Source organism: Aythya ferina, assembly GCF_964211825.1.
Source record: "Aythya ferina genome assembly, chromosome: 2".
Classification (NCBI taxonomy): domain Eukaryota; kingdom Metazoa; phylum Chordata; class Aves; order Anseriformes; family Anatidae; genus Aythya; species Aythya ferina.
In genome coordinates, this window is record NC_140297.1 from 148,558,934 (window position 1) to 148,573,437 (window position 14,504).

The 14,504-nt window shown below is 39.8% G+C and overlaps 1 long non-coding RNA gene across 2 annotated transcripts; it reads right to left on the reverse strand.

Moving 5' to 3' along the window:
• Window positions 1-907: 907 nt before the first annotated feature.
• LOC311430724 lies at window positions 908-4,095 on the reverse strand. Of its 2 annotated transcripts, none has more exons than XR_014688985.1 (3): window positions 3,825-4,095; window positions 2,417-2,499; window positions 908-1,655 (listed from the first exon to the last, which is right to left on the reverse strand). It is a non-coding gene; the product is annotated as an uncharacterized lncRNA (long non-coding RNA). The 2 variants fall into 2 exon arrangements; XR_014688986.1 differs by having other exon boundaries at window positions 908-1,658.
• Between the last annotated feature and the right edge of the window lie 10,409 nt (window positions 4,096-14,504).

The window sequence follows — 14,504 nt, forward strand, 5'->3', positions numbered from 1 at the left end:
TAACCAAGTCACTCTGTATATTGTTACTCCTATATATTTATTAAATTATTTTTCTGAAATTGTGGATTCTGGGCCTGAAAGAGACTTTCAAAGGGTCCAGCAGGGTGATGGGAAGAGGTCAGGAGCATTCCTGGCCCCTCAAGGTCGTCACTAAGAACAGACTATAACTATAAATGAATGTTTGCAATGGTCAGAAAACTGCTGCCTGCATTAAGTGTACATTCTGCCCAGTTTCTTCAACCCCAGGAATTCAGTGTGAACGATTTCAGCCAATGGTTATTGCCTCTTCTCACTTTTCCAGCCTCGCAGACCAGTTTGGAAATACACCTAGAAAAGTCTCCTATGTAGCACAACAAATTAAGGCCCTAAAGCCAGCAGATTTTAGAGAGCTTTTAACTGGTAATGCCCCAGAGAGCAGTTAAATGCATTTTCAGCTATCTAAATGCCCCTGAAGGCATGGCCTTGGGCCCAGAGCAGGAGGTCCTGTTTGAATAAGAAGTTGGCAGGCCACTGAGGCAATGCTGCTCTGAACACAGACCAAAAACCATTATAAGCTTTAGAAGAAAATGCTTTAGAAACAGGGGATGAAGTCTTACAGCTAAGCCCATGTCTTGTCTTTTTGCTGACAGAATTTCATGAGTAAAACAGTAGATTTCTTTACATGGATTGACGATTTTGGAATTTATACTCCCTCGGCTCCCACTCTTGACAGATTGAATGAATCCTGGTACAAAGATCCTTATCCAGCATTATCTGCCTGTCAGATAAATGGCTTGATTAAAGTGGTATTATTTCCAATTCCCTTCCCATACTCATCTGATTATTTGCTGTCAATATTCTTTTTCTGCAAGCTCCGGAGACGTTTTATTTATGGCTGCATTCTGCTATACCACTCACATTCCACGCTATTTTTTTTCTACAGCTCTGCTTCTATTTGTGGGTTTTTGAAACAGTAAAAGAAAGCTAACAAACAGCAAAATACTTGGCCATAATAATGTTTGAGCAAGGTCCCATTCATGTTAAAATTTATGAAAGTTTGTCTGATTCATAAATTTGCCTTATACATGCTTATGCGTAAATCCAATGACTTTAAAATGTAACAAATCTTTTCTTGTTGCATGATAATGTTGATTCACATTTCCACTGAGAAGCTGTTGTAGCATTCTATATGTAGATAGGAACTCCTAACATAGGCATCTAATGTTGTTTTAAGGTACTAATGCACTTCAAGAACACAATAGAAAAGTTGGTACCATAATCTAAGCATCACTGCTTAAAATATGGTTTCTTGGTTTAATTGTACTTGCAGCATAAATAGTTTCTTGAAAGGTAGGCCTATGTGATGGACATATCCTTATAACTGAAAAATAGAATAACATATGAATAATTTTTCAAAGCCTGAAGAGATTAAATTCTTTGGATGTGCCACTAAGAAAAATTTTATTAATGGCTTGATTCCCTTTGTCACAACCACAGGAAAATTAATATTCACCGAAAAACAAACAAACAAACAAGCAAACAGGTTCTTTTCTGAATTTTAATCCCCATTAGCATTTGGATGCTAATCCCCCAGCATTTGGATGGATTTCTTCTTCCACTTAATATTTGGCATGGCATTATGAGCTTGATATATTTGTCAAAGCAAAATTCTTTCCCTGCTAGAAAAGAGACAGAACAATAACTGGACGTTTAGGCTGGACGTCAGGAGGGGGTTCTTCACAGAGAGGGTGGTTGCACACTGGAACAGGCTCCCCAGGGAAGTGGTCACTGCACCGAGCCTGTCTGAATTTAAGAAGAGATTGGACTGTGAACTTAGGCACATGGTCTGAACTTTTGGGTAGACCTGTGCGGTGTCGAGAGTTGGACTTGATGATCCTTAAGGGTCCCTTCCAACTCAGGATATTCTATGATTCTATGATTCTATGAACTGAAAGGAGAGTATATACTTTGACTAACATGGTCTTTGATCAGATGAATTTGGGTAGGCTGGAAATGTCTCATTCCAGTCTGAGCCCTAAATATGTGCTTTCTGTTTGACTGGAGTATGGAGAACTTTGGGTGAATGGGCAGAGCTACACCTGTTATGTAGCGCTGCTAATCCTGGGTTTTCAGATAAAAAGCAATCACTAAAATTAGTCATACGTTCTGAAATAGATTCAGTGATTATGGTTGCAGGCTAAAATGACCATTTCTGGCCCCCAAAATAGCTTCTTGTGTATATGTGCTGAAATCTTTAGCATGTCCAAATATCACAACATATATATTCTGCATAACAAAATGAAGGAATATTAGATGTTGGGTTGGCTCTGTCTCTTCTGTGGCTTAAGCAGAAGATCCTTCTTAATCCTTCTTCTTAGGGCCCCCAGAGAAGTAAATCAGTTCAAAGACAAGGATGATGGTAAAGCAGTATACGCACCTCCTGCCTTGGTCCTCTGTTTGCACTGGCTGGACACGCACTGCAGTGGGTATGACACCAGCCTAAGGATGAATTACTCCAACCTGAAAAAGAGATCCAGGAGCTACTGTGTCTTATCTACAAAATCAGTCCTACAAGACATTCAAGAAGTCTTACACTCTCACTGAAATTAGTATGGTGGAAGGTCTCCGAGGTTGTTGAGTCTACCTGTTGCCATTACAGGAGACTGGGGAGTAATTCAAGGGTAGAGAGACCCTAACCAGAGGTGTGTGGTATTTCAAGTTTCCTTCACAGAGATAAACTAGCATTTTACCTGAGTTTTCTTGTTCGCTTGAAAGGTGCCAGAGATCTGACCTTCGAGCTTTGAATCTCCCACAATCACTGCCTTTCCTCCATGTGAAAAAACTTCTGGTTCTAGCACCCTTCCTTTCTCCTATTTTTTTTTTTTTTTTTCCTGTTTCAAGTCCTATCACAAATAGGCTGATCACAGAGATTTCCTTTTAACCACTTGTCAGAAGTTCAACTTTGCTGGCAAATCATAGATAGCTGGGGCCCATGTAATTAAGGAACATATTGTATGTGGTTTGTGGTGCAAACTGCCTGGCATGAGTCCTGTGTCCAGCCTGTAACTCATGAAGTGTAACTATTAGAAAAGAAACGCCAAGCTAAAGAATGAAAAGAGAGATCATTTGGCAGTAACATGGGGATTTACCTATGCAAGACTGTTATGTATACATATACATATACTTGCAAATATGTACGTACATTTACATGCACATGTATATACATATTAACAAGCAAAAACTTATGTGTATCTCCTGACCAAGTCAGATAAAGATTATCAGTGCAGATAGAATAAAAATAATAAAAATAGAAAGACTGGCAAGATCAGCACCAAGGCCTTTGACTGTTAAGAGGGGCTTCATGAGGAGCTTCATGATAGTTACTACTTGGTATCTAATGAAAACTGTTTGAGAATGACTTTGCTGGAAAGCCATTGAAGGAAGCTAGCCAGATATTAGGTAACTCAAGCCTGCTCAGGAAATCAAAACAAACTTGCAGGGCCATTAGCTCAGTGTTGTGCTTTTGGCGGGAGCAAGGACTGTGGAGAAGGGGCCTCCAAGCCTTCCCAGTGAGGATTTTTTCCTGCCTCATTGGTTCCGGCAGGGACATGTTATTTGGACAGAGTGCTACGATACAACCCCAGGATGGAGTTAGTGTGTTTTACCTCCTTTCCCTTCTGGCTATGTCTCTTATCTTCTGTATGCCCTCGTGGTGCCTCTTCTGCAGAGGACGGGCATGGCTGTACCACGCTGTAGCTGGTGAAGGACTGGACAGGGGTCACGTCCTCTGCCTCCACTCTTTTGTTAGCCACTAGAGGGCACAGATGCTCAGGACTTGGACTCACCTCTCCGTCCTTCTCAAGAAACTTCCCCAGAGGGGCCACCTCTGCAGGCCAGGCACTTCCCTCCCTCCGGCTGCACGCTCAGCCTTCCGTCCTTCCAGCTTCTCCTTCCATCCTTCCAGCTTCTCCTTCCATCTCTGGCTTCCCCCTGAGACAAGCTTTTTCTGCTTGTGCCCACTTAACATTTCCAAACAGCTGCACACATGAAGCTAATAAACTGCATTAAGGGACGGACTCGCTGCTGGGAGTAGCACATTGGCCGCTTGGCTCTCTGTGGGAGTGTTTTGCCAGCTGAGCTGAAATTGCAGCTCTGTTGGCTTTAAGAACACAGAGTCTGTAAACATCCCCACATTCTTTTGGGGTTGAAAGTAGGCTAGCAAAACAGGGAGGAGTTTGTCTTTAAACCATTTGCCGTTTCATGGCTTTTCTACCTGGTGGCATTTCTCGTTGCAGAGGTCTGCATTTCACGCCACACAGAACAAATGGTCTGCAGTCCCCATGCCTTGAACAGTCAAAGTGCCACACTGATTGCGAAAGATTGAAAAGATGTGAACCAAAGGACTTGGACATTATTAGAAACAGTCATCTTAAAAAGCAGCTTTTGTGGCTTCAGGGTGGCTGTTCAGGATGTAGTGTATTTGTTAGTACTAAGGTAGCACAGCTGGGTTTCCCTGGTGTTCTTATAGCTTTCTGTTGAATCATACAAAATAAAAAGAAACCTTTAACAGCCCTAGTCTGACAACTCAGGAATTTTGCAGAAATTACAAGTCTAATTCTGTTAACATGGGGGAAGCTTACTTAAGGAACTGAGAGACTTCCAGCAGCAGCAGCAACATATTACTGAGATACAAGGCTCTGGCTCAGTTTGAGGGACTGCAATTCCCATGTTCCTCACTGAAACACTAAAAGCTCGTCTACATGGGCAGTTTATAATTCTACATACTCTGTTGTTTTGATATAAAAAATGGTTTGTCCACCCAGCTCCTAGTGGGTGAATCGTGGGAGACTTATACAGCAGTAATATTTATGTGGCCACAACTTAATTCTCAAGTAGTTTGGTGGTCCCCTTTCTGCCTTCCTCCTGCTTTGTGCCCTGTCCCTGCTAGTTGCTTTAACTACCAATGGGTTACTCCCTGTTAAATATCAATGACCCTCTCTGAGCTCACATACTTCCCAAATTCATTGACCTTGCCAGCTCCTGAGGCCCTTTCTGGGGAGCACTGGGAAGGTATCCTGGGATGGGATCCAGGGTGGGATGGTAGAGATGGGAAATGGCTGGCTATAGGGGCCCTGATGCCTGAGTAAAGGAGCAGCATGTTCCCAGTACTCTGGCACAGACACTCTGTTTTGATTGTTCAATGTGAAATGCAGTGGATTTCACCTACTTTCTGCTGTACTGTTTTTTTTCTGTCTTCCTGCACACCTTGGGATCGATGCCACTGTGCGTGGCACGGGGGAGAGGATCACCTGCCCTCAGGGTTGTTCTTGGCAGAAATCCACACCACGTGGAAGTGCAGACTTGCTCTGAACGAAAAGCCAGATGTGCCTGTGGCTGTGAGGAAAGCAAGGCAGTCAGTGCAAAGCAATCACAACTGGAGAACGTCACTTGGACATAAAATCTTGCACAGCAAGCACTGCCATCTAACTCATGTCCACCTAAATCCTCTGGGGCTTGGGGTTTGTTTGTTGCATATATCTTGTACAGATTTAGAGCCTCTAATTTAGGCTGCACAAGACCTTTTGGATGATCATCCAACAAAGGTACCAAGATGCTCAATGTGAAAATAAATGGGAGGAATCACCAGAAACACACTGTGCAAAGTTGGTTAAGAATATTCTATGCTGACTCTACGGCTGCTTTAAATAGGAATTATTGTTACCTAAAGTAGTCACCGTGACTCTGATATATCCCAGGCAAGGAGCCAGAAGGGGTTCCCAGTGTCCCTGGCAGGACAGTTTGTCTTCTGCCTGCTCGTGACTGCTGGAGTCCATACCTGGATAGCCTCACTGGTTGTTACTTCTCCTGCTTACATTACACCCCAATATGTCAGGACACAGAAAGGCAGTGAACATGTTCTGTGCTCAGGAGCCTGCAATTTCTGTTTTGAATGAAGGACTCTGTGGTAAGTGTAATGCTGTAGCCATTCACCCTCCTGTGGAACAGGCACATGGACATCGTGCTGGGGACAGTGGGAGGATCTTCACAGGAGAGCAGGAGGCTATATTCAGGCACACTGCTATCATTTGATCAGGACATTTGCACAATCCAGTGCTGTCAGCCATCTCAAGACTTGGTATGTAAGTCTGTTCCAAACTGGCAAACACAACTGGGGGCTCCTGTTTTGAAACAGAGCAATTGCTCTGATTTACAGCTTTGGCAAAACTGAGTGAAATCATTTGAATTAGTTGGGAACTTTGTCTTTAAACAGCTTTTTCTTCCCCCACTTTTTGAAAACCACTGATTTGTTGAGATCAAAATGTTTTGTGAAATGGGTGGGTTTTGGCAAACTTATACAACCCATGCAGAGTTCTGAGGAAACCCTTCCTGCCAGGAAATCAGCTGCCATCAGAAAATTATTTGGTTTCTTGACAGTTCACTTGGCTCATTGTCAAGGTTCACAGCTCCAGTGCAGCCTTATGCACAGAATAGACTTCCTCAAAATGTGGGGTTGGGCTAGCACCACTATAGGGGATCTCAGCCTCCAGCCTGGGGATATCATGGCTTCCTGGACTCTGGAAGAAGAACCTGCAAACTCAGGGAGCTGCGTTTCGCATGCTCCACAAATCGCATCTCAGTGGTGGTCCCTGAGTTTCTCTTTGAAATACAGGAACACAATGACTGTCATTGTAAAATCCATGTGGACCAAGCTGCTGCCGACAAATCTCTGCAGCTTCATAGAGAAGGCATCTTAGCAGTTCTATTGGCAAAACAAACAAACAAAAATGAATACAAAAAATGAAGGGACTTCTGCTAAAGCCTGTTCTAGGGGTGGTGTAGGGATCTGAAGTGGAAGTGTCCTTGCAACAATGGTCTGTTCAGTGTTCGTTACAACAATGAGATCACTGTGTCTTCATCAGAGATAGCCTTATGAAAAAGTCTTCTAAGGTTTGTAGGTGGAATAAAGGGCCCATTTACAGCCCTTCATGGGAAGAACAACTAGATTAAACAGCACAGGGTATGAAATTACCTCTGGGACAAGAGGCTACTCTTTTTAGGGTTTAGATGGGACACAAATGGTATAGTACAATCACGTTTCTTCTGGGGGTGAGCATCACCCCCAGCTCTTCTCAGGAGATGCATTACAAAGGATTTGCCTGCACAGCAAAATCACTCTATGATTTTATCAGGGTCTGGCATCCCTGTACTGGCAAGCCTAGGTTGCAATAGCAGTAAAGATGACGCCATATAAGCTTTAGAAGAAGTGTTTAAGCAAAGTGTGTTGCCAGTGTTTCTAAAGCATTTGGTCCCCATTATTAGCATATGATAACATTCAGGGTGCTGCATTTTCCTGGCCATTGTCCTCCCTGCCAGGCAGATTACAGCAATTCGGACACCTTTGTTTTGCTGATCAGAACTGCTCCAATTAAGCTTTGCCCAATCGCAGGTACTCATCAAAAAAAAAAAAAAAAAAAAAAAGAGAATTCGGACTCAAGCTAGTTGGGGTTATCTTGGGGAAAGTACATACACACAAAGAAGCAAGTCCATGCAAGAGATGCTCACGTCTTTTTGTCATGCATTCTCAGCTATCAGAAGAGTCTATGCCTTCAGCAATGTTAAATTATTTGTTGCCTAATACCTGCTGAAATCTCTTCATTTTACTTTGAGGTTGAAGCTGCTTCTGATGACTGAATAAAAAATTTAAAAATATTCTAAGTAGATGATCAGCCATATTTCCTGCTGAATTTTCTTTGCTCCAGCTCTTCATACAACATTATGTCATGTATAATGCTAATCTTTTTCCAGCTGACCTATATACAGCATAGAATGATTAATTTGATGACAGTATTTATGGCATAATATAAAAGTTGTGTGTAGTAGCCAGGAATAGGGAAACACTTGGAAACAAGTCAGATGCAGTCAGATTAAACATCTGAATGTCCAGCTCAATCTTGCAGTCCTTACTCAAGTGAAAATTCCCCTTGGATGGCAATTTGGTCTGAGTGAATTCCAAGAAGAGAACCCATAATCAGATTTCTGTAGGTTGGAATTGATCTTTAATAGGTTTTGTGTGTAAGTGGAAGATCTTCACTATTGTAGATGTACAGACAGCCTTTTTGAAGTCTGACATTTGCAGACAAATCGTGCTTTGACATTTTCTTATTATACAGAATGGTTTGTAGTTTTTCTCCTGTCTGAAGTTTCTTGGAACTGTGGAATAATCCAAAGTGGCATTATTACATTCAGCTAGATTGGCCTACCAGAAACTCTTTTCCAGAGGTAACTTTGACTGATTCACGAGTAATTGCATTGGCAGAAACACCTAAAATCAGAGAAATCAGAGAAATGGAAACATTCCTTTAAATCAGGATATTCCAACCTGTAGAGTGGGACCTGGCACAATGAACTCTCAGACTTGAACTGAGTGCTTTATTGGCAATGCTAGAACTTGTTCCATGATCATTGAAACTAATGAAACTTGGCATCCCCTGGATTAGTGTCTTGTGATTGCTTTTTTGCCCGGTTTCTAATATCTTAAGGGCAGGAATATTCATTAAAAAAATTAAAAAATATTTGTCTATGTAAATTTGATATCAAACAGGAAGAGAGCTCCCAGTGCAGTACTGACTGTCTCTCTCCTCTGTGCAGATACCATTTTTTTGAAAGCCATAAGGACTCAGAAGTTTTGAATTATCTCCCATTTTTAGATATGATTGAATTGGTTTACAAGTAGAACATATATTAGGAATATCATATAGATAATCATCATCACCACCCACCCACACTGTATAATTGTCTACATTGTATTTCTTTATGAAATTATGCTTAAAATGACTCAAAATACGCACTATTAGTGTGACTACCATACTGGTCAAAATAGTAGAAGCTATGACAAGGATTTGCCAAATTGCCAAATTGTTATCCAATTGCCAATTGTTATCCAAAAATTGAGGTGAAGATACTCCTGAAAATGACTCATTTAAATTTAAACTCCTAAAAGTAATTATATTATATTAAAAATGTTAAAGGAAGGTTTATTTTCTTAAACAGTAATACAGTGCAGTATTGCTGAAACTGCATGAGGAATCCCCAAATAAGATTTATCTCAGTGTTCTGTGCACAGATTAGTGCATGCGTATATGTTCCACTTGATTAGGACCTCATTGTCATAATACCAACGTTACTGATTTCTAATTATTATAAATATATGGTATTAGCTGAATTAAATTAATGTTTTACACATCACCTGGGATGTTATGAATAAAGAGAAAAAGAAAAAAACAAAACAAAACAAAACAAACAAACAAACAAAAAATGAAAAACAAACAAACAAAAAAACAGTTTGTATATTTTAACAGAGAGAAAGCAATACTGGTATGTAAATGAATGGATCAGGGTTTAAAGGGTGGATTTACCTATAGGTGGTTGATACCATTGTGGCTTCCCACTTAGAATTTGTTGATAAGCAGGATTACAATAATTTGGCAAAATAAATGAGAATGTACTTTGGGAAGATATGTCACATCAGAATCCTCTATTTAATATTAAGGAACGTCTGTATGTCTAATAACTTATACATAAGTAAGAAAAGTTCAGCTCTAAAAGTCAAAATCTTTACAATAGCTTTTTTAGCTGTTTCATTGTGGTCATTGACCTTAAGATTGTTTAAATTAAATGCCATGCGTTGTTAATTAAGTGTAACAATATTTATCTTAATTATCTCTGGAATGAGCTGGGGAGCTTAGACATTATTGAATAGAACACACACAGACTTGAACCCAAACAGAAAGGAAATGCTTATTTAATGAAGTGAAGAAGTTTGCAGAATAGCATGTTATCTTGCACTGAAATGCAATTGTCTACAGTGCTACTGTATATATACTATGGTGTATAGCCATTGCACTCATCTTTTCTTCTGTTGGTTCCCCACTCTCTCAGAAGACAGTTAGATGGTGCCCAATAAATGATGATCTAATGGTCTCATCTGATCACATTTACATGAGAAATTCACAAGGATATACGATACCTGAAATAGGTGTATTCTGTTGGAAAAGCTCTTGCATATTAGCTCTGAAAAAGCAGGGGACATATTCCTTTGTAATAATATTTGAATACTGGCAGAGGAGTGGAGGCCCACTTGGTTATTGAAGGACTTTGAGAATTGATTTCTTGTCTCAGTCTCATAGAAGCTATAAAGGGGACAAACAGAGTAGCTGAAACCAGATTTATTCTCTGCAAAGTGGTTGCGAACTTTAAAAGACAGTGCCAAGACAGGAGAAAGACTACACCCAACGGAGATCAAAAGAAGTGCGGTAGCTTAAAAAGCAAACTCCTGCAAGAGAGGCTGTAAAGTTGCTTGTGGGAACCACAATCCTTTTGGTCATATAGCTGGGTGTCTGAGAAAGCTGGGACAGCCATAAAGGGATGTAGAATGCATGCTGGCTTTTTTAAAATGCTTTTTTCTCTCCATGTTTTAATCCTGTAGTTAATTTAAACAATATTTTGGTCTGAAAAAGTCTGCTTTGTCCCCAGTTTTCACACAGATTCTCAGAAAGAAGGTGCAGCTGGTGTCTGAATTTAGTCAGAGCTACCGAGTTTAGAGGGCTTGGTCTTAGAACAGGAAATGTGTTGGATTTCACCCCTCCAAGGAATTGTATCTCTTCTGACAGCTGCAGGAGGGAGGTGAGGAATGGCCTTTTGGGACAGCACAGATATATTGACACATTGATGGCGAGTGTAACCAATAATGTACGTTTTCTCACAGTCCACTTTTCTCAATTGAAAATATTTATATCTGTTTAGTGCTGGTGAGCTGTTCCCTACATGAAAAAGTTATTGACATGCACTTGAAATGTAGAAGATATTTTTTTTTGAAAAAAAAAAAAAAAAAAAGGTGTCGCCCATTCACCATTTCTGAATTAATTAATACATTTCATATCTTCATAATCCTGAGCTCATTTTTTCGTGCCTTAACAAAACAAATCAGAGCAATAATAATTATTCTCTTAAAGCAAGGCCTGGGAAATTTCTCAAGGTCTCTCCTCTTGGTTATTCAGCCCACTAGACTGTAAACACTGATCTTGATTTTTGACCATCTGATCTTGATTTGCTAACATTGATTTGCTAACTTTTCTAGCAAAGACAGTATGACATCCTTAAAGTTACGGTAAACTTCAGCATGTAACCATCTGTTTGGATTCCTCAGTTAAAGGGTGACAATTACAGCTGAAAGCATCTTTAGACCAAGGGAAGAACTGACCTTACACTTTTGGCAAATGCCTAACTCTAGAGAAGAGCACATGGCTGTGAATGTTGCTTCCATCACAGCATACAAATTCTCGCTGCATTTCTTGTGTTTCTCTTGGCTTGCGTAAACAGGTTTCCACTCAGCTTGCAGGCTTTTATAGACTTTCCCCATGAGAAGTAGACGGGGTCTCAGCCAGAAGCCCCATGGCTATGGGTTATAATACATGACCAGGGCTTAGACTCATCCCACCTAATTTTAGTCCTCTAACAGTGGCATTTGCCTTCAGAAACTGACTATATAGTTCAATTGGGCTGCATGGGGAGTTGAAGCACACATAAGATTTGAGTTTCTCTGAAGTTGTCTTGCTTCTTTTTGTTAATTGCAGGAAGAGTTTGGGACATACAGCCTTGAAATCTAGGCAATTCAGTTATATTTCCAGAGTTGTGTGGGACAAATCTTCACACAAGTGTCTAAATTTTGGATGTTGCTCTGCTCAACATTACAATTCCTTGTTGTTGTTTTTTGTTTGTTTGTTTGTTTGTTTGTTTTTTTGTTTTTGTTTTTGTTTTTTTCCCCATTGGGAATTTGTTGTTTCAATGCTAAATTTCTACGTTTCTATAGAATATGGATTAATATCTAGGGATCACTTTGTATGTCTAAGCATAGGTATCTAGTGCCCTATGAGATGTCCTAGTGCGTGCAGAATACCTTTGTGTAAGGATGACAGGCCTGTGCAAAACCTGTGCTTTTCTAGAGAAGCAGCTGAAGGACAGGAAAAATACCTTATGTCACCTAAAATTATGTTAGACATTTCTGTTTTGGCAACTGAATTAAGCCCCTACTAGTATGAAGTGAATTTGGAAGAAAGAAATGGGATTTAGTTGCCTTACACCCTGGTAATTCCAGCTTTTTCACTTGAAAATCTTAGTTCATGTTATCCCTGACATCGGGTAACAAACATAATCAATCAATACCTCACTGAGGCCTTTCAGCTTCAGTTGGCACATGTCAGTCTTTGTGAGCCCATCTCTACAGATTGAATTGTATGTTTGCACAGATGCAGGTCCGGGAAAGTTGCTGTCTATTAAAATATATATATTAAAAGCTTCCCTGAGCTCCCTCTGTGATACCATAGGTCATCAAAATATTTCCTTAGAACAAAAAAATCTTTCTCTCTCTCCCCCTCTCTCTCTTGTAAAGCACATCTTGAGAGAAGCACTACCTCATCAAACTATTCTGTAAGAGAGTGCTTCCCTCCTCTTCCTTTGAGCAATATTTCACTGTCATATGTAAAACAGATGTTATGAATTAAGACAAACTACCAACAAAGTATGAATAAATCAACTACTCTATATTTATTGTTGGAGGTAGCTGAGATGGTTATAAATACTTGTCTTTATATTGGAGAGACATGAGTTTGGTGAATGGACAACTTGGTGGATAAGGAATTGGCTGGATGGTTGCACTCAAATAGTTGCAGTCAACAGCTCAAAGTCTAAGTGGAACGAGTGGGGTTCCTCGGGGGAACTGGAAGGTGTCTGTGCCCATGGCGGGGGGATTGGAACTAGTTGATCTTTAAGGTCCCTTCCAACACAAGGCATTCTATAAATCTATGAAAGACCAGTTGACTAGCAGCAAAAGCCAAAGAGAACTACCAGACATTTAGCATTCCTCTTTTTTCCTTCCCAATATGTGCACTTCAGTAATGTTTTGCTCACAGTAAACACTTTTGAATTCATTATACATAGACTGGTGACAAGACAATCATTATAGACTAGACTGAAGTCACAGCAGATGAAGATAGGATGGATCAAACACTCATAGGTAAATCAGATCAACGAAACATATTCAGGCAAAATAAACAAAGATCTCATTCAGGGCTTTGAATGATTTACTGCTGACTTTACACTGTTCTGGCTGCATCAGCACATCTTCCTCATGTAGGTACAAGTTATAGCTTATATAAGTTTTTCAGGAAAATAAACCAACTTCTTGTAATAATAAAAAAGTAATAATAATAATTAACTGGTCTAATCCATGCCATGGTTGCCAAATCATGTGAACAACCATGCTCACAGCCAGCTTGAGTGCAGTAGGATTCCTTGTTGCAGCCTCAACACCAGATGATCAAGTTTGTGTTGTGTCAGGTGTTTGTTGGCCCTGGGTGCAAGATAGGTCCACACATGCATATTGGGACCCAGTAATTAAAACTCAGCAGAAGCACAACTGATTTTCCAGCCTCCCATTAGCCTGGATGACTGGGAGCTGGCAGTATTGACACAATATTGTGATGTTATAGCTTGTGTTTGCCTTCGGGTTTTTGCTGGTATAGGCATGATGTAAAAAAATCAAAATTTTAGCTAACTATCTATGTTGGTGGAAGTATAGTCCTGGTCAAATAAAGACAGAAACATTTTAAACGATGCTTAAATCCATTACTGTAAACTTACAGGTGAAAGTGGCTAGTTTCCTTCATGGTTAACTTTCATACTTGTACTATGAGCTAAAAATTGGAAGAAGATGTGGAAGTGAAAAAAAAAAAAAAAAAAAAAAAAAAGACTTGTTATTGTTTATTTGTTTTCTGTTTCTTCCTTCTCTCTGACTATTTGAAAGCTCCAATGACTTCATCACATGATCATTTTTAAAAATGGAAAGTGAATTTATATTTACAGGTTATTTGCATGCACTCAGTAAGGTTGGATTCATATCATTAAAAGAATACATCAGTTACCTATTTTGACTTACAGGCTTTGACCTTGCACAAACATGAAATCACTTAAACTCATTTTCTTTGTTTCTTTCTGTTAAACAGCTAAGAAGAGCACATGTACTCAGAAGTAGTTAAAAACCACAATTACCAGGTTTGCATCATTTGCCAAGGCAATAAAAAACATATGAAAATGATGAATAATGTGCAGGAAAGCTCTGCTATGATCACCATAGCAGTTTTAAAATGTGTACCTGCATATGTTTTATTCGCTGTATGCTGGAGATTGCCTGATGCAAATTAATTTGATAGAAACGTAAGCAGATAGCCACAGCTGCACTTCACAATTTTCCAGCAATCCTACTAAGAAAGGTCTACAACTTTTACCACAAATGGCTATGCTGAGGCAGACATCAGTACTGAAATAAACTGGTCATCAGTTTACCATGGGGTTACTCATAAATGTATTGGATATTGGATTTTGAGTTGGTTTTGAAGTCAGGTTGTTTATCGCTCCAAAGAGACATGTTAGAAATCATTCTATCAAAATTCATTACTGGAATTAATTTT